Source organism: Podarcis pityusensis, assembly GCF_964106645.2.
Source record: "Podarcis pityusensis genome assembly, chromosome: 2".
Classification (NCBI taxonomy): domain Eukaryota; kingdom Metazoa; phylum Chordata; class Lepidosauria; order Squamata; family Lacertidae; genus Podarcis; species Podarcis pityusensis.
This window is the reverse complement of record NC_138029.1, coordinates 126,081,549-126,100,098: the sequence shown is the minus strand read 5'-3', so window position 1 is coordinate 126,100,098 and position 18,550 is coordinate 126,081,549. Positions and strand designations below refer to the sequence as shown.

The following is an 18,550-nucleotide window of genomic DNA, read 5'->3' as shown; positions in this document are numbered from 1 at the left end:
TAGTGAAGAGAGCTTAAGAGAAGCTTTGACTGTAATCCTGTGTTTAAGCCTGAGACATCTTAACGTTTAAGTAAATAAGTTGACTTCTACCTAGGAGAACACATTTCCTGACCCACTTTCTTTCAAAAGCTTCTTTTTATTAATAAAACTCTCCTGGTTGTTTGTTCAGCTTCTGCCCGAGACATATATATTCATTTTTTACAAATGAATGTACTCTTCTTATTGTATATTTCTTTACATTTTATCTAATACATTGCAATATCAATATCTACCCTTGGTCTTATTTCTCAACTTAGTCTCTCCAACGTCAATCGAATGCTGAATTTTGGACATTAACATGAAAACCCACAGTTCAGGTCACACAAGGAGCTCCGTTTTTAAATGTTTTCTGGTGATACTTATTCAATCTGTCCTCTACCCCCCAGAACCATAAAACTGTGGAGCTCGAAGGGACTCCCAGGGTCATCTAGTCCAACCCCTCCGCAATGCAGGGGTCACAAAGAAAGCATCTGCCAAATACAAGGGCCCACCCTCTTTCCCCATTTGGAGTCCTCACCCCTTCTCAAGGGACACCCATTTCTGAGCCCCCCAAAGAGCTGTCCCCCCCCCAGGTTCGTGGGGGTTGGGCAGGGGGTTGCAAGGACCTCGAAGGCCTTGGGTCCCATGGTTTCCTTTCCATCCACCCACCCAGGGGATCCTCCAATTCATCTCTCAGCCCCCCAACAGCCTTTTCTGCAACCCCAGCCGCCCCAGAGCCTCCCCTTCACCCAAAGGACTTGCCACCCCAGAGGCCTCCCAAAACAAGTGGAAAGAGAAGTGGGGTGATGGAGAGAGGGGCCTTTTCTGGGGCCTTTTTTTTCCTCTCTCCCCTTAACCCTGTTACCGGAAAAATCCGAGGGCTCCCTTGGACAAAAACAAAGACACCAACCAGGATAACTTGGAGCAAAACAGCAGCCTGTAGGCTTGGCCTTTATTGAACTGTTGCAACAGGGTATTCCCCTCACTTGCAAGAGAGAGGAAAGACCCAGAAAGATGGTGTGCCAGACCTTATAAAAACTTTTGAAATTCCCCTCCTCTAGGTCAAGCCCACCCCCAGAAACATCATGCATACATTACAGAAAGGAGGGGTTGACATCATGCATACATTACAGAAGGGGTTGACATCATGCATACATTACAGAAAGGAGGGGTTGAGGGAGGAGTTGTGGTGGTAACCTGAGTGTCCTGTCACCTGGCTGGTTCCTCCTTTCCCCCTGCCCATGAGTCACTTCCAGGAGACAAAGGGGAGTTTGCAGTTTCCTGCCCCCAGAGGGAAGATCTGATTATTGTCCTTTGTTTCAGTCTATGCTGAATCCACTACCATATGCGGGTTCTTTGTGATTTTGATTGTCTTCTGTCTGGGATTATCAGGGTTGACATAGCAACTGGGCAGGGCTCCTGTGGATGTGCTGGTATGCTGAAGGGATTATGGCTGACCAGAACCAAGCCACCCCCCTTTGATAGTCCTTGTCACATGGAGTAAAATAAAATGGAACAGTGCAAATCCGATGTATGGTTGATTTTCTATGAATTTATAACAGAAATGTGGCGTATGTAGTGTGTGTGAAGTTTGTGCAAACAGAATGATTGGGGTGGGGGGTTCCTGCTACAAAACTTACGTGGCCTCGCCGCTCGGGGATTTCTGCCCAGGGAGAAAGTGGGCAAGGCACCAGGAGGGATCTGGGTCCCGCCACGGGATCCCACCAGATTCTGGACGTGGCAACGCTCGGCTAGGCTCCCGTGCTGGGAAAGGTGCATCCAGAGGGGCCAACTCCTAGGGGCCCCGGTCCCTTAGGGGCGAAAGGTGGGAGGGCACAGCATGAGGCCCCTCCTTTCAGGGTTGTGGGTTCATGATCCACGTGGGGCAAAAGAGCCCTGCATTATTGACTGGTGGTTCGTTTAGTGGCAAACTAAAAGTGAAAACGGTGTGGTGGGAGTTCGTACAGTATTCTCTGGGCATGTGCAAAGTTTGCTGCTCTTTCTGTAAAGCAGAGGCAGGGAAGCAGTGGCCAAAGAACCGCCCTGCAGGTTTGGTGTAAGCGCAGAAAAGGGGCCTTGCGGGCTGAGATGCAGGATCCCAGAGGAACTCAGCAGGGAAGAACTGCCCCCCCCATAGAGAAGAACAGCCCCCCCTTCTATCGTAGAGAGGAGAGAGATAGAGAGGCCTCCCATGCAACCCCTGGGAAAATCCTCAGCGCAGGTTCCCATCCGAGCACCGGCAGGGGCTGCTCTGCCCCGTAGCTCTATGGGCCGGACTTTTCCTGGCAGGCGGGGAAAAGGAGCATCGGGAGGGGCTTGAGAAAGGGGGGGGGCGTCGCTGGACTAACTCCTCCCGCCCTGCTCTTTCTATTGCAGGAAAAGACATCGGAAGAGCGAGCAAGGGAGGCGGAGGGGCAGAGAAGACAAAGGGGTAAAGATGCAGGGATGGGGAAGGGGGGCGGGGAGGGGGGAGGAAAAGACAAAGACCCCTCCATATCTCCCCACCTTCCCCAAAAGCGCCTTTACTGGGGCCCATCAGGAGAGTCTGGATCCATGCAATCCCGCTGCGAAGTGGGGACCCAAGACCTGCAGGACTTGCGTGGCTCCATCTCCTTTGGAGCCCCTCCCCCACAAAAGATCACCCCCCCCATAACAACACTATGGGACATGCACAAGGGCGGGGGTGCAGGGGTCCTTTCTACAGAGGAAGCCCCTGCCGGGTTTCCGTGGCGCCTTCTTGGAAGCACCCTCGCCAGGCGCATTTGGGGGCGAGGGGTGAGCGGAGCCAAGGGGGGTTTCTGGGCGCAGGGGCGTCTCAGGGACGGAGGGAGGAGGGCATAGGAAGTTGGGGGGCTGGGGGATCAATGGAAGCATCCTTGGCGGGAGAGGGAGAGGGAGAGACCCGTGGCCTTTTGGAAGAGATGTCTCCATCTTGGGCGCTGGCGGGGGAATCTCCAGAGGGGCTGCCTTGGCTTTTCCCTTCCTGGCAAGAAATCTTGGGACAGGGAGGGATCCTTGAAAAAAAGGGGGGTCCCATTTCCCCACCCAGTTCTTTCCAGGATGCTTCTTTCCAGCCACTGGAGAGAAAGGGCAGGAAGATCCTGGGGGGTCCCGTGTGGGTGGTCCTGGCCCAACTCTGTGCTGGCAGGAGGTCCAGATTTCAAGAGGGCAGACCTGGTGGGCAGAGCAACCCCCTGGCCAGGTCAGCTGCATGAGAGCTCCAGGGAGGGCAGAAGAGAAAAGTCAGGAACGCCGTTTCGGAAGGGATCTTCCTTTCTTCTTCCCTTTCTCCTCCTTTGTCTCCTGTCTCCTCTTTCCTCTCTTCTTTTCCTGCGGCCTTTTCACTCTCTGAGGAGGGGGAGACCATCAGATTCAGAGAAACAAGGGTTGTCCTGTGGGTTGGGACTCCCCCACCCAAATGTCCAGAATCCTCCTGTGTCTCCTTCCCCTCCTTCTCCCTTCTCTTACTCTTCCTCCCTTACCTGGGTTTTCTTCTCTTCTTTACCTGGACTACCTTACAGGGACCTTTAGGAAGTTCTCCAGAGTAACTGTGGGACCACTGAGTTCCTTTATCCTAAGAAGTTGTCTTCCTTTTTATTCCTGTTCTGTTCTTCTTGCTATACAGTTACCTTCTTAAGCACAAATTGAGCTAGCAAGAGGGTCGTCTTGTCCATCTCGAAAGTTTTTATTCGTAATCCAAAAATAAAATAAAATAGTTGTAATCCCCCCAAAAATTGCAAACCGGGACACGGACTTTCGGGTTTGAAGTGTTTGTAATCCAAAAGATATGCAAACCAGACTGCTTGCAAACCAAGGTACCACTTGTTTTACAAGTAAGGTCTGTCAAATTCTAGATACAGGTAGGTAGCCGTGTTGGGCTGCCATAGTTGAAACAAAATTTAAAAAATGCTTCCAGTAGCACACAAAAGCTCACACCAATAACAAACTGAGTTGGTTTCTAAGGAGCCACTGGAAGGAATTTTTTTATTGTTTGTCAACTTGTCAATCCTACAAACTGAAACAAGGTAAATTGGTGGGATTATAGTTTATAGGAATCCTGGAATTTTGAGCTTTCTTGTCTACATCATCGGACTGGTGCCCCCAAAAACCAAAGCCCATCTTATCTTTATTAGCCTTTAATGGGCCACTAGATACTTTGTTAGCTCTGCTTCTAAAGATGAATATTTTTGATATTAACAATCACATAGGCCATCAATAACGCTTCTGTTTTGTTTCTTCCAGTTAGGAGAGACTCTGATACACCAGTCTGACATCAGCTGCATTGAAAAAGAAAATCGTGGAGACATGTCCTGGAGAAATTGAGAGGTCTGTACTTCCACTTTTCTGTGAGACTGTATCTTTGTGTGTTTCCTTTCAGCGTGTAGGAACATAGAAAGAGCCCTTCCAGATCTGTAGGATATTAAGGAATTATGGTATTCTGCTCATAATTCACTGACTACTTGGGTCCAGTATCATTTCACCAAACTGGCCTCTCCACAGAGTTCACACAAACAGCAGCATTCAGAGCGTAGGAAAGCAAAGCATGAAGAAGAGCTATAAATCCACATGACATTCCAGACTTCAAGTGGAATGGCTTAGTCCTGGCCAATTACATCTGAATGGTTGCAAATAAGCACAGAGTCCATAAACAGGCACCAGAGCCCTTGTTTATCCAAACAAAGTCTACGTCTATAAGCAATCCATTCAACCACTGTGAGTGTTCTCAGATTGTCAATTCATCTGAAGGCAGCCCTATTTAGGGAAGTTTTTGATGTTTGATGTTTATGTTATTATTATTACTATTATTAAATATTTTAAACATAAACTTTCCAAACAAAACATCCATCTTATCATCTCTTACACATCTTGGCTACTTTTAGCCAGTGACTTCCATCATTCCCTTCTAATGATTTCATCCTATCTCTCTTCTGTTTACAATTTGTCTCTTTACTACTGTTTATATAATCAAAATTTTAACATCCTATCTTTTAACTCTTACTAACAATATTTCTTATCTCCATTTTTCACAAGACTTCTTGTTATCCTACAAGCGTATTCAGTTGAACACCATTGCCCTTCAAATAATTCACAAATTTACTCCAGTCCTTCAGGAATTTTTGGTCCCGCTGTTCTCAGATTCTTCCGGTCATCTTAGCTAATTCTGTGTACTCCATCAATTGTCTGAAACAAAAATAACAATTTTGGTAGCACATTCATTTTTATAACCGATATCCTTCCCCAAAGTGACAATTTCATCCTTCCCCACACTTCCAAATCTCTCTTAATCTTATTCCATACCTGGTTGTGGTTTTCTTGATAGAAATTTATATTTTGGGGGGTTAACAATATTCTTAGGTATTTCACTTTCTTTACCACCCGTTTCTGTTTATTATTGCAACTGATCCACTATCTTTTTGTCCATATTTTTAAGAAACTTTTTATTTTTATTTACTTTAAAGCCTGCTACTTGTCTAAACTTTTACTTTATATTCTTTCCTTCTGACTGGTATTCCTTTAATTCCTTCTGCTAACCTTATATTATTCAGGAGAACTTCCAGAACTGATATGAATAACAATGGTGATAGTGGACACCCTTGTCTTGTCCCTTTTGTAATTTCAATATTTTCTGTTAATACATTATTTTCAATAATTTTTGCCTTTTGACTTGAAATATTGCTTTTAAACTTCTCATAAACAATTGACCCATTTCCATCCTTTCTAAGTTTTTAATCTTAAATTCCCTAGATATATTATCAAAGGCCTTCTCAGCATCCACAAATATTATGGCTGCCTGCTTTTCATTCCTGGCCGTCAAGTATTCAATAATATTCACAATATTCCTTATATTGTCCTTCATCTGGCGGCCAGGAAGAAAACCTTAATATTTGCAAATAGTTTATAATCACTGTTCAACAAAGAAATCGGCCTGTAGTTTTTAACCTGTCATAAGTCTGAGTCTGGTTTGGGTATCAGTGTAATATATGCTTCTTTCCAAGTCTCTGGTGTTTCTCCTTTTTTCAAAATATTGTTCATTACTTCCTCCAATGGTGCCAGTAGAGTCTACCTGAAATTTTTATCACCATCTTTTATTTATTTATTTATTTATTACTTATTTACCCCAGCCATCTGGCTGTGCTTCCTCAGGCACTCTGGGCGGCTTCCAACAAAATATTAAAATACGGTAATGCATCAAACATTAAAAGCTTCCCCAAACAGGGCTGCCTTCAGATGTCTTCTAAAAGTCTGGTAGTTGTTTTTCTCTTTGACATCTGAAGGGAGGGCATTCCACAGGGCGGGTGCCACTACCGAGAAGGCCCTCTGCCTGGTTCCCTGTAACTTGGCTTCTCGCAGTGAGGCAACCGCCAGGAGGCCCTTGGTGCTGGACCTCAGTGTCCGGGTAGAACGATGGGGGTGGAGATGCTCCTACAGATATACTGGACTGAGGCTGTTTAGGGCTTTAAATGTTACTTTGAATTGTGCTCGGAAACGTACTGGGAGCTAATGTAGGTCTTTCAAGACCGATGTTATGTGGTCTTGGCGGCCGTCACCAGTCTAGCTGCCGCATTCTAGATTAGTTGTAGTTTCTGGGTCACCTTCAAAGGTAGCCCCACATAGAGCGCATTGCAGTACTCCAAGCGAGAGATAACCAGAGCATGCACCACTCTGGCGAAGCAGTCCGGGGGAAGATAGGGTCTCAGCCTGCATACCAGATGGAGCTGGTAAACAACAGAAATAGTACCTGGGGTTAAGAACTTTGCTTCAGGATAAGAACAGAAATCTCGCAGCAGCAGCGGGAGGCCCCATTAGCTAAAGTGGTATCTCAGGTTAAGAACAGTGTCAGGTTAAGAACGGACCTCAAGAACCAATTAAGTTCTTAACCCGAGGTACCACTGTATATTGTTTCTCCAATGGGTGTTTTAATCTCCACACATCAATCAAATTGCAGCTTTCTACCATAGAGAAGAAAGTTTTGGGTAGTTTACCTTCTTTCTATTCTATTCCCATTTCTCATTCTATCAATTTCCAATGAAATTACCCCATTCAGGTCCCCCATAATTATTTTTTGATCCACAAAGATTTGTCTCGCTTCATATTTATTTTTTATATACAACACCACCCATCTTTTTACTCCTGTCTGAAGAAATAAATTCACTTCCTAATTTCTTTTGTACCAAAATTCTTCTATGTTTTCTTGCAACATGAGTCTCTCAAAAACAAATAATATCTAAGTTCTTTTTAATAGAATCTTTCCAACTTTATTTCTTTTAGTTTTGTTATTCAATCCATTAACACTCCATGTCATAAGTGTTCATGCTGTTTTGTTTTTGCTACTATTTGTGAACTAGAGTCTTTTAAACTTATCCTTCCTCCTCCTCTTCTTCTTCTTCTAATTTATTATCTTCTACTTCTACTTCTTGGTCTATGGTATCTGTTCCTGCTGCTGCTGCTGCCCCTTCTTCCTCTTTATCCAGTTCCCTGTACCTCTGGAGGAATTTTTTTACTTCATCTTTTTCAGTTTAACTTTTCCTTGTAGTAGAATGAGACTCCTTCCAGATACTCCCATTTAAAATCAATATTGTTTTTTCTCAGCACTTGTGTCAGAGGTTTATATCCATCACGTCATTTCAGCTGACAAAGTGGAATTTCCTTAAATATGCTTATCATTGCTCTATCAATATAGAGCTTCTTTTCTCTTATTTTTTTAACAAAATTAAATTTCTCATCTAATTTTCTTTAATTATCATCAAACAATCTCCTGGAAACTTTTTTCCTTTTTTTGATTTAACTTTTATCCTAAATGCATTCAATACTGTATTGGCAAATTCATCTTTTCCAATTCCTAGCCATTGTGCAATTTCAATAATTAATTCTTCTAAAATATTCTGTCCTGCTGTTTCTGGGAGAGATCTGATTCTCAAATTTATCTCTCTTTGCTTCAATTCCTGCACCACAATTGCATCCCACAATTCCTCCTGTTCCTTATTCAGCTCTGACACTGCACTTTTATTTTTCTCATCCTCCTTTTTTAAATTCCTTACTTTTCGTTGCATGCTGTGATGGGACGATGAGCTGCTTGTGTGTAAAATCCAAGTCCCTCAGAGTTTGGTCAAGTTTGCAAACCTCTGTCTGTAACGGAGCCCCTTAAACATGGCTCCGTCAGTCGCTGGCAGATTCCGACAGTGGTTGCTTTCGGAATCGCTTCCAACATAAAAGCTCCTTAACGGAAACACGTCTTCTGGACTCTCTGCGTGACAGTTTCCGGCGAGGAGTGGGTGTCCCTACAGGAGGTCCTGAAACCTCCCCACTGTTTTCGCTGGAAGTGTCTCTGAGCCATCCCTCCAGCTCACTTTCCCTCAGCTCACCTCCTCTCCCCCTACTGGTTCCCTCTTCAGCTGCTGAGTCTCTCCCAACCTGTGTGAGCCCTTTCACCTCCCTTCCTTCCGATGGCAGTTCCCTGACATCCACCTCCCCTCCAGGGCCCCCTTCACCCCCTCCCGCCCCCTCCTCTATGGCGGTGAGGAGGCAAAACCCCGGAATGAACTTCCTTCATCTTCCGATGTCTCGAACACTTCTCTCCACCTGTTGCGGTTCCTGGTCTCGAAGTACTCCTCCTCCTCAGAGTCCTTCTCCCCTTCCCCTTCCGAGTCCGGGAATCCTTCCAACTCCTCCTCCTCATCGGTGGTCCCAAAGTATTCCCTCCGGAACCTCTCCACAGGCTGAGGTTTCCTTGGGAACCTTTGATGGAACGTTTCTATCAATACCTCGTCATTGATATCTTCTGCCATTACCCAAGTGTTTTCTGACTCCGGTTCTCCTTCCCACGCTACCAAATACTCCACCTGATCCCCCTTCCACCTGGCGTCAAGGATTTCTGCCACATGGCTGCTGCATTCCCTTTCTTCTATGACCGGTCCCCGAGTGGCCATCCCTTCTCGTCCCCCCTCATACGGTGACAGTAACGACCTGTGAAATACTGGGTGCAGTTTCATGTGGTTGGGTAACCGGAGCCTGAAAGCCACTGGGTTGACCTGTTGAATGACCTCAAAGGGACCCAATCTCCTGGGTCTTAATTTCTTACAACCTCCTTTGAACGGCAACCCTTGGGTTGACAGCCACACCCTATCTCCCACCCTTATGGTTTCACCTTCCCTTCGGTTCTTGTCTGCCTGCCTCTTGTATTCTTCCTTCGCCCTTTCTAAGTTGAGTTGGAGCTGACGATGGATTGCTTCCATTTCTTCTACAAAATGCTCGGCTGCCGGGACGCTCCATCTCTCCCCTTCTCCCCCTGGGAAAGCCCTGGGATGACACCCATAATTAGCCAAGAAGGGGCTCATCCCTGTGGACACATTCTCGGCATTGTTGTAGGCAAATTCCGCCAGCGCCAACTTTTCTACCCAGTCATTCTCTCTGTCATTGTCATAACACCTCAGGTATTGCTGGAGGACACCGTTTGCTCTTTCCACCTGCCCGTTGGTTTCAGGGTGCCGGGCAGTCGAAAAGTTGACCTCCACCTGCAGTAAGCTCATGAGCTTCCTCCAGAACCTGGAAGTAAATTGTTTTCCTCGGTCTGAGACCACCCTCAATGCCACCCCGTGCAACCTAAAAATGTGTTCTACAAATAACTTCGCTGTCTCTTCCGCCGTGACTGCATGCGAGCAGGCTACAAAGTGGCACATCTTTGTTAGTAGGTCTACCACCACCATGATGGCTGTTTTCCCCTTGGACTTCGGCAGATCAGTCATAAAATCTATCGACACTGCCTCCCAAGGTCGTTCTGGGGTTGGTAAGGGTTCTAATAGCCCCGCCGGCGCCCGCCTCTCCCCTTTGGCTCGCTGGCATTGCTCACACCCTCTTACATACTCCCGTACATCTTCCCTCACCTTAGGCCACCAAAATTCCCTGGTGACCAACCACATGGTTTTGTGTTGTCCAAAATGCCCCGCCGTGGGGCTGTCGTGCAACTGCTTGAGTACCCTCCCCCTTAAGTCTCCTTCAGGGATATACAGTGCCCCTTTGTAATACAAAGCTCCATTTCTTTCCTCGAAACCCCCTGGTTCCTCTCCCTCACCCCTAAGACCTCTGAGCTTATTCTGGGCGTATTCATCATTCTCTGTTTCCTCTACCAGTTCTCTTTGCCCCACCAATGCCGCCCCACACACCCAGCGGTCCTCTGGGATGACATGTCTCTCTTCGGGTGCCCCCTCCCCTTCCAAATATTCAGGTTTGCGTGAGAGAGCGTCCGCCCTAACATTTTCTGGACCTGGCACATAACAAATTTCAAAGTGGAATTTGGAGAACTCCTGGGCCCATCTCACTTGCCGTTGGTTGAGCACTCGTGCCGTTCTCCAATACTCTAAGTTCTTGTGGTCCGTGCACACTTGCACCTTATGTTGTGCCCCAATTAATAAATGCCTCCATCTCCTGAACGCTTCATGAATGGCTAGTAGTTCTCGGTCATACACCGTGTAGTTCCTCTCAGATTTGTTCAGCTTTCGCGAAAAAAAGGCACACGGTCTCCACTCCGACTCCTCCTTGCCAGGCTGCAGAAGCACCACCCCCACAGCCCGGTCTGATGCGTCCGTTTCCACTCGCATCGGTTTTTGTAAATCCACATGCAGGAGCTGTTCTTCCGAAGCGAACGCCCTTTTCAGCTCCTCAAAAGCTCGCTCCGCCTCCGCCGTCCAAACGAATTTCCTCTTACTGCTGAGACAGTCCGTAATGGGCGCCGTCAAGTGGGCAAAATTTCTGATGAACTTCCGATAGAAGTTTCCAAATCCAAGGAATCTTTGCACATCCTTCCTTGTTTTCGGTGTTTTCCATTCCAGTACCGCTTGGACCTTGCCAGGATCCATGGCCAATCCCTTGTCCGACAAGCGGTACCCCAGGAATTCCACCTCCTTGGCATGAAACTGACACTTCTCTAGCTTCACCCACAGCTGATTGGCTTGCAGTCTGCCCAACACTTCCCTGACGTCTTTTACATGCTGCTCCTCATTCTCTGAATATACTAACACGTCATCTAAGAAGGCCGCACAATTCTTGTAAAGCAAAGGCCCCAGGACGTGGTTCATAAACAATTGAAAGCACGCGGAGCCTGCTTGTAAGCCGAAGGGCATAACTAAATATTCAAATGCCCCCAAAGGGGTGAACATGGTGGTTTTCCATTCATCCCCCTTCCTTATTCTTTTCAGGTTGTACGCCCCCCTCAGGTCCAGTTTAGTAAAAATCTTTCCCTTCCTGACCCTTGTCAAAATGTCATCAATTCTGGGCATCGGGAAAGTCACTGGTTCTGACACTGCATTTAAGGCCCTGAAGTCCACTACAAGTCTAGGTTTGTCCGTGTTTTTTTTATCCACAAAAAACACTGGGCTGCCCCCCACCGCCCTGGACTCTCTGATGAACCCTCTCTTCAGGTTCTTGTCAATGAACTCCCTTAGCTCCTGCATCTCTCTGTCTGACATGGCGTACAGCTTGCCTACAGGGAGCTGTGCCCCAGGGAGTAAATTGATTTGACAGTCAAAGGGTCTATGTGGGGGTAGTTTGTCTGCCTCCCTCTCGCTGAAGACGTTGCTCAGGTCGGCGTATTGTTGGGGAACCTTCCCCTTCTCTGTTACTTCCGTCCCTGCTAGAGTGGCTCTGGCCCCTCCTTGAGCCTCCCGCTCTTTGCAGTGTTCTAGACAATGTGCTGACCCAAAGGAGACCACTCTCTGATGCCAGCCCACTAGCGCATCATGTAACGCTAGCCAGCTCATCCCCAAAATAATGGGAGCTCCTCCCAAGGTAGCCACATTAAACGCTATTAGCTCAGTGTGTCTTGCTACCCTCATTATCATTGGGACGGTCTGCTGGCTGACTTCTCCTCCCAGCAGCTCCCTTCCATCGATCGTGGTCACCTGCAAAGGGTTACTTAAAGGGATAGTCTGTATCTGGTGCTCAGCAGCAAACTCCTTACTCATGAAATTGCAGGAGCTGCCTGAGTCCAATAGCGCCTTTATCTTTAGTGGGTGTCCGTTAGGCAGCTCTAGTAACACCTCTATCACTAGGGCGGGTTTAGGAGGTTCCGGCGTGGGCACTTTCACTGCTCTTTGGCCTGGCTGCTGTGCCCTGACGGTGGCAGCCAGGCGTTGGCTTTTACTTGCTCCGGTACCTTTTCCTCCCTCTCCCCAACAGCTCCCGCCATTCCTTGCCATTCCTTTCTTTGGGGGCAGACTCTGGCAAAATGACCTGGCTGTTGGCAGAGATAACATTTCTTGGCGCCCTTCCCCTCCTTCTTCCGCTCTTCACTGGGCTTTGAAACTGCGCGCGCACGCGCTGTTCCAATTTCCATCGGCTCTCCCGGCGGGAACGGTGGCTCTGGAATCTCTGGAATGCGAAGCTCCCTCCAACGTTCCCCCTTCCCTTCCCACCTCTCCAAGACTCTCGCCTCTTGGCGCGCTCCTATGGTCAGCGCTGATTTGGTCAGCTGGTCCATAGACTCCGCCCTGGGCGCCCGGGAAAGTTCGTCTTTCACAGCCGAAGAAAGCCCTTCTTCAAAGAGCATTTGAATGGGTTCCGCCGATAGATCCCACCCCAATTTATGGATCAACATGGTAAACTCAATCCAGTACTCACGAACAGATCGGCTCCCCTGTTTGCACGCCATTAACTGTCTGCGTACCACTCCCTGCTCAATATCGCTGGAAAACATCAGATCCATGGCATGAAAAAACTTCCTCGTGTCCTTCAGGATGTCATTATTCGTTGCCATCAGGGGCCTCACCCAGTCTTTCGCCCCCTTTTCGAGATGCCCAATCACAAAAGCCACCCGCGATTCCTCGTCGGGAAAGTCATCCAACTGCAGATTAAGGGCATATTGCATCTCTGTCCTAAAGGCATGATAGTCCTTGGGCTCCCCCCCAAACTTCTGTACCAATCCTGGCAACTTTCTGGCGAGCGGGGTGGTTTTCCCCTTCTCTGCATCTTGAGCCCTCCTCTCCTCGAGCCTCGCCGTCTGCAGCGCTAGCTGGACCTCCAACGCCCGGTACCTTTCTTCCAGGCTTGGACCCGCTCCAGCTCCTGCTTCTCCGGTTCCGGCTGGGTTGCTCATGATGCCTTCTCCTGCACAAGCTGCTCACGGAGACTGTCGGAATGCTGTGATGGGACGATGAGCTGCTTGTGTGTAAAATCCAAGTCCCTCAGAGTTTGGTCAAGTTTGCAAACCTCTGTCTGTAACGGAGCCCCTTAAACATGGCTCCGTCAGTCGCTGGCAGATTCCGACAGTGGTTGCTTTCGGAATCGCTTCCAACATAAAAGCTCCTTAACGGAAACACGTCTTCTGGACTCTCTGCGTGACAGTTTCCGGCGAGGAGTGGGTGTCCCTACAGGAGGTCCTGAAACCTCCCCACTGTTTTCGCTGGAAGTGTCTCTGAGCCATCCCTCCAGCTCACTTTCCCTCAGCTCACCTCCTCTCCCCCTACTGGTTCCCTCTTCAGCTGCTGAGTCTCTCCTAACCTGTGTGAGCCCTTTCACCTCCCTTCCTTCCGATGGCAGTTCCCTGACACATAGGTTTCAATCTTTCCTCTAAATTTTGTCTTCACATCTTTTATCTGGGCTTTCATCTCATTCACAGTTAAATCTAATTTTTTGTCCATCTGCTCCCATCTACTTTCCATATTTTTCTCACTTTGTTTAATATCTTTAATATCTTTCTTCAGTTCTGCAAACATTTTTGCAACATCTCCTTTCCCTTCCATTTCTTGCTTTGACCCTCTCCGGGTCTCTCCTGATTTTGCCCCTCCCCTCCTTTTTTCTGTGATGATGTCATTCTTAAACTGTTATTTCCTCTTTCACCACTAGGTGGCCCTTTTGCCTCCAACCAGTTCTATATCAAATGTATATAGCTGAGAAGGGGACAAAGGGTAAATGCTGCAATAATCCAATAATTATTTGTACAAAAACAAAGAGAAAGCAGGAGAAAACGTCTTCCAACACTTCCAGAGATTTTTCACACTTTCCACCTGTCCCCGTCCCAAGAAAAATAAGAAATCAAAACCAAGTACCAACAAAACAAAACAAAACAAAACAAATTCTTCCGCCTCTTGGTGGCTTAATCCAACTTCCACTACATTATATTCCAGGAGAAAGGAAAAGAGGAAGGTATTCACTACAATTATAATGTCTTAACAATGAAAAAGGTGAAGTTAAAAGAGAGAGAGAAAATAAATCCATCATGCTCATTAACCAAAAGGGGGAGGGTGTCCCCAAGTCTCTTCCTGTAAATATCTCCTCAAATTTCTTACAGTACCAGACTTTAGCAGTCTTTTTATATTTGTCTCTGCTGGTCTGGTATTTTAACTCGCAAAAATAGCTCCATAAACATATTTTTTACAAATTGCGCAGTTTAAATTAAAATTGAAAGTAAAAGCCGGAAGCTCCTTCTCCAGCGGGCTCCTTCAACCAGTGGCGTAGCGTGGGGGGTGCCAGGGGTGCCAGCCGCACCGGGCGCAACATCTGCGGGGGGCGCGAGTCCAGAGGGAAGGGACAAGTTCCTTCCTCGGCCAGGCTCCCCGCCGCCGCCAGCCTTGCGCCCTAGCGCGCGCGCCCCCCGCCGCCGCTGCGGCTGCGCTCCACTCACTGCTCGCAGGAGGAGCAGCCGCTGCAGCAGCGCTGACGCCGCCACCGACGCCTGGCCGGGCACGTGCAGCCTCCGCACCCCGACGCCAACGCCATCCCCTTCCCCCTTTTTTCCAGAGCTGGGGGAGGGGGAGGTTTTAAAAGGGGGTCTTGCATTGGTGATCCTGCAGCACTTTGGGCCGCACGACGCGAGCGCGCAGCACGGATCAGCCACGACCCCACCCCGTGCATTTCCCGGGGAAAAGTGCTCCGCGTGGGAGGCGCGTTTCCCCTTCATTCCCTCTCGTGCAAATCCTCCTTGGGTTCCCTCCCCCGTCATTCCTCTCCCTACCTCACAAAAGCCTCACCTCGTCGCCTCCTCGCTGCCTCTCGCCTCCGCAGGAGCGTTTCCCTCCGCGGAAGAAGGAGCAGGGCGCTTCTGCAACTTTGGATTGCAACTTCCTGCTTCCCTGGGAAACAGAGCCCGGCCGGGTCAGTTGTCCAGCGGAGGGCCAGTTCCCCCCTCCCTGCCCCCTCTCTCTCTGCAACCCTTGCGCCCCCCCCCTTGCGTACTACTTGCAATGCAACTTCCACGCTCCATGCGCTTTCATAGAATCTGTCGAGCTGGAAGGGAGCCGAGGGTCATCTAGTCCCACCCACTGCAATGCAGTAATACGCCGCTGCCCCCCTACAAGGGATCGAACCTGCAACCTTGGCCTTATCAGCGCCGTGCTCTTAAACTGAGCCATCCGGGCTCCCCTTTCCCCCACCTTCTTGCGTGCCTGAACCTGTCCGCGTTTTGCATTCTAACACTTGCAAGCTCCATCCTCCAGCAGTTCCCTGACGCCGGCTGCTCTTCCTTTCAGTCCAATACTTGGCAGCCATAAACTCGCACCGTGTCCAATATCCTATAAAAAGCATTAATCAGAATACCTTGCAACATTTCATCAAAGAAAATTGAGACGCCCTATTCCATAATAATAATAATAGTAATAATTTTATTATTTATACCCTTCCCATCTGACTGGGCTGCCCCAGTCACCTTGGATAAAAATATAATAAAACATGAAACATTTAAAAAAACTTCCCTTCAGATGACTTCTGAAGTTGTAGAGTTACTTATCTCCTTGGCTTGGGGGTGTCTAATAAAAATAAATATAAATTATTTATACCCTGCCCATCTGGCTGGGCTTCCCCAGCCACTCTGGGCGGCTTCCAAAAAAATATTAATACGTCAAACATTAAAAGCTTCCCTAAACAGGGCTGCCTTCGGATGTCTTCTAAAAGTCTGGTAGTTGTTCTTCTCTTTGACATCTGGTGGGAGGGCGTTCCACAGGGTAGGTGCCACTACTGAGAAGGCCCTCTGCCTGCTTCCCTGTAACCTCACTTCTTGCAGGGAGGGAACCGCCAGAAGGCCCTCGGCGCTGGACCTCAGTGTCCGGGCAGAATGATGGGGGTGGAGACGCTCCTTCAGGTCTACTGGGCCGAGGCCGTTTAGGGCTTTAAAGGTCAACACCAACACTTTGAATTGTGCTCAGAAACGTACAGGGAGCCAATGTAGGTCTTTCAATGTAACTTCATACATTATTGTTGTTGTTGTTGTTGTTGTTGTTGTTGTTTAGTCATTTAGTCGTGTCTGACTCTTCGTGACCCCCTGGACCAGAGCACGCCAGGCACTCCTGTCTTCCACTGCTTCCCGCAGTTTGGTCAGACTCATGTTTGTGGCTTCCCCTCCCCATGCAGCTTGGTTTCGCTAGCCACTCGGAAACCCGAACCCTATGGAAATAGGGATGTCAAGGTTGCAGGTTCGATCCCCGCACGGGACAGCTGCGTGGTCCTGCATCTTTCCTCAGGGCCTGCAAGACAGAGCTGTTCCACCTGGCCTTTGGTTTGGACTCAGTGGGACCCTTATGTCTTCCCTCCCCTTACAGTTTTGATTTGTGGGCTACTTTTAAAATGAGGCTGCTTTTCAAATTGCATTTTAACCTGTATTTTAAATTGGTCCCTCCCCCATTATGTTTCTATTGTAATTTTACCGGTGTTAGCCGCCCTGAGCCCGGCTCTGGCTGGGGAGGGCGGGGTATAAATAAAATGTATCATCATCATCACCACAGGGGGTTGGACTAGATGACCATCGGGTCCCTTCCGACTCTACGATTCTATGATTCTATAAAGTCAAGTGTTACCGGAAAAATCCGAGGGCGCGCTCGCACTCGAGTGCTAAAATCCACGGGTTAGGGGGCGCAAATTACTTGCCTTGCCCCGGGTGCTGACAACCCATGCTACGCCACTGGGTGCATCCATAGGGGCCAACTCCTAGGGGCCCTGGTTTTAGGGGCTAAAGGTGGGCGAGCTCAGTGGGCACAGCATGAGGCCTCTCCTTTCAGGGTTGCGGGTTCATGATCCACGTGGGGCAAAAGAGCCCTGCATTATTGACTGGTGGTTCGTTTAGTGGCAAACTAAAAGTGAAAACGGTGTGGTGGGAGTTCGTACAGTATTCTCTGGGCATGTGCAAAGTTTGCTGCTCTTTCTGTAAAGCAGAGGCAGGGAAGCAGTGGCCAAAGAACCGCCCTGCAGGTTTGGTGTAAGCGCAGAAAAGGGGCCTTGCGGGCTGAGATGCAGGATCCCAGAGGAACTGAACAGGGAAGAACAGCCCCCCCCATCATAGAGAGGAGAGAGATAGAGAGGCCTCCCATGCAACCCCTGGGAAAATCCTCAGCGCAGGTTCCCATCCGAGCACCGGCAGGGGCTGCTCTGCCCCGTAGCTCTATGGGCCGGACGTTTCCTGGCAGGCGGGAAAAAGGAGCATCGGGAGGGGCTTGAGAAAGGGGGGGGGCGTAGCTGGACTAACTCCTCCCGCCCTGCTCTTTCTGTTGCAGGAAAAGACATCGGAAGAGCGAGCAAGGGAGGCGGAGGGGCAGAAGAGAGGACAAAGGGGTAAAGATGCAGGGATGGGCAAGGGGGCGGGGAGGGGGGAGGAAAGGACAAAGACCCCTCCATACCTCCCCACCTTCTCCAAAAGCGCCTTTACTGGGGCCCATCAGGAGAGTCTGGATCCATGCAATCCCGCTGCCAAGTGGGGACCCAAGACCTGCAGGACTTGCGTGGCTCGATCTCCTTTGGAGCCCCTCCCCCACAAAAGATCACCCCCCCATAACAACACTATGGGACATGCACAAGGCGGGGGTGCAGGGGTCCTTTCTACAGAGGAAGCCCCTGCCGGGTTTCCGTGGCGCCTTCTCCTTGGAAGCACCCGCGCCACGCGCATTTGGGGGCGAGGGGTGAGCGGAGCCAAGGGGGGTTTCTGGGCGCAGGGGCGTCTCAGGGACGGAGGGAGGAGGGCATAGGAAGTTGGGGGGCTGGGGGATCAATGGAAGCATCCTTGGCGGGGGAGGGAGAGGGAGAGACCCGTGGCCTTTTGGAAGAGATGTCTCCATCTTGGGCGCTGGCGGGGGAATCTCCAGAGGGGCTGCCTTGGCTTTTTCCTTCCCGGCAAGAAATCATAGAATCATAGAGTTGGAAGAGACCCCAAGGGCCATCGAATCCAACCCCCTGCCAAGCAGGAAACACCATCAGAGCACTCCTGACATGGTTGTCAAGCCTCTGCTTAAAGACCTCCAAAGAAGGAGACTCCACCACACTCCTTGGCAGCAAATTCCAGTGGCGAACAGCTCTGCCTTGGAGAGAGGGACAGGGAGGGATCCTTGAAAAGGGGGGGGGGGTCCCATTTCCCCACCCAGTTCTTTCCAGGACGCTTCTTTCTCCCAAGTCCAGCCACTGGAGAGAAAAGGCAGGAAGATTCTGGGATGAACCCCCTCCCTTAAGTTACCGGAAACTTCCCCCCTCGCTCAGGCTTCGAGTTTATTGCAGGAGGGGGGTGCCGTGTGGGTGGTCCTGGCCCACCTCTGTGCTGGCAGGAGGTCCAGATTTCAAGAGGGCA

At 49.2% G+C, this 18,550-nt stretch overlaps 1 protein-coding gene across 2 annotated transcripts in view; it reads left to right on the top strand.

The window, feature by feature from the left end:
• Positions 1-18,550, top strand: part of LOC308469735 (uncharacterized protein) — a gene marked incomplete at its 3' end in the record, with an annotated part of 109,947 nt that overhangs the window by 43,371 nt on the left and 48,026 nt on the right. Inside the window, exon 6 of one of the 2 annotated variants that reach the window (XM_080992620.1) lies at positions 4,261-4,344. Of the gene's footprint in view, positions 1-3,132; positions 3,273-4,260; positions 4,345-18,550 lie in introns of those variants that run through there. The other variant, XM_080992624.1, reaches the window with a different exon arrangement.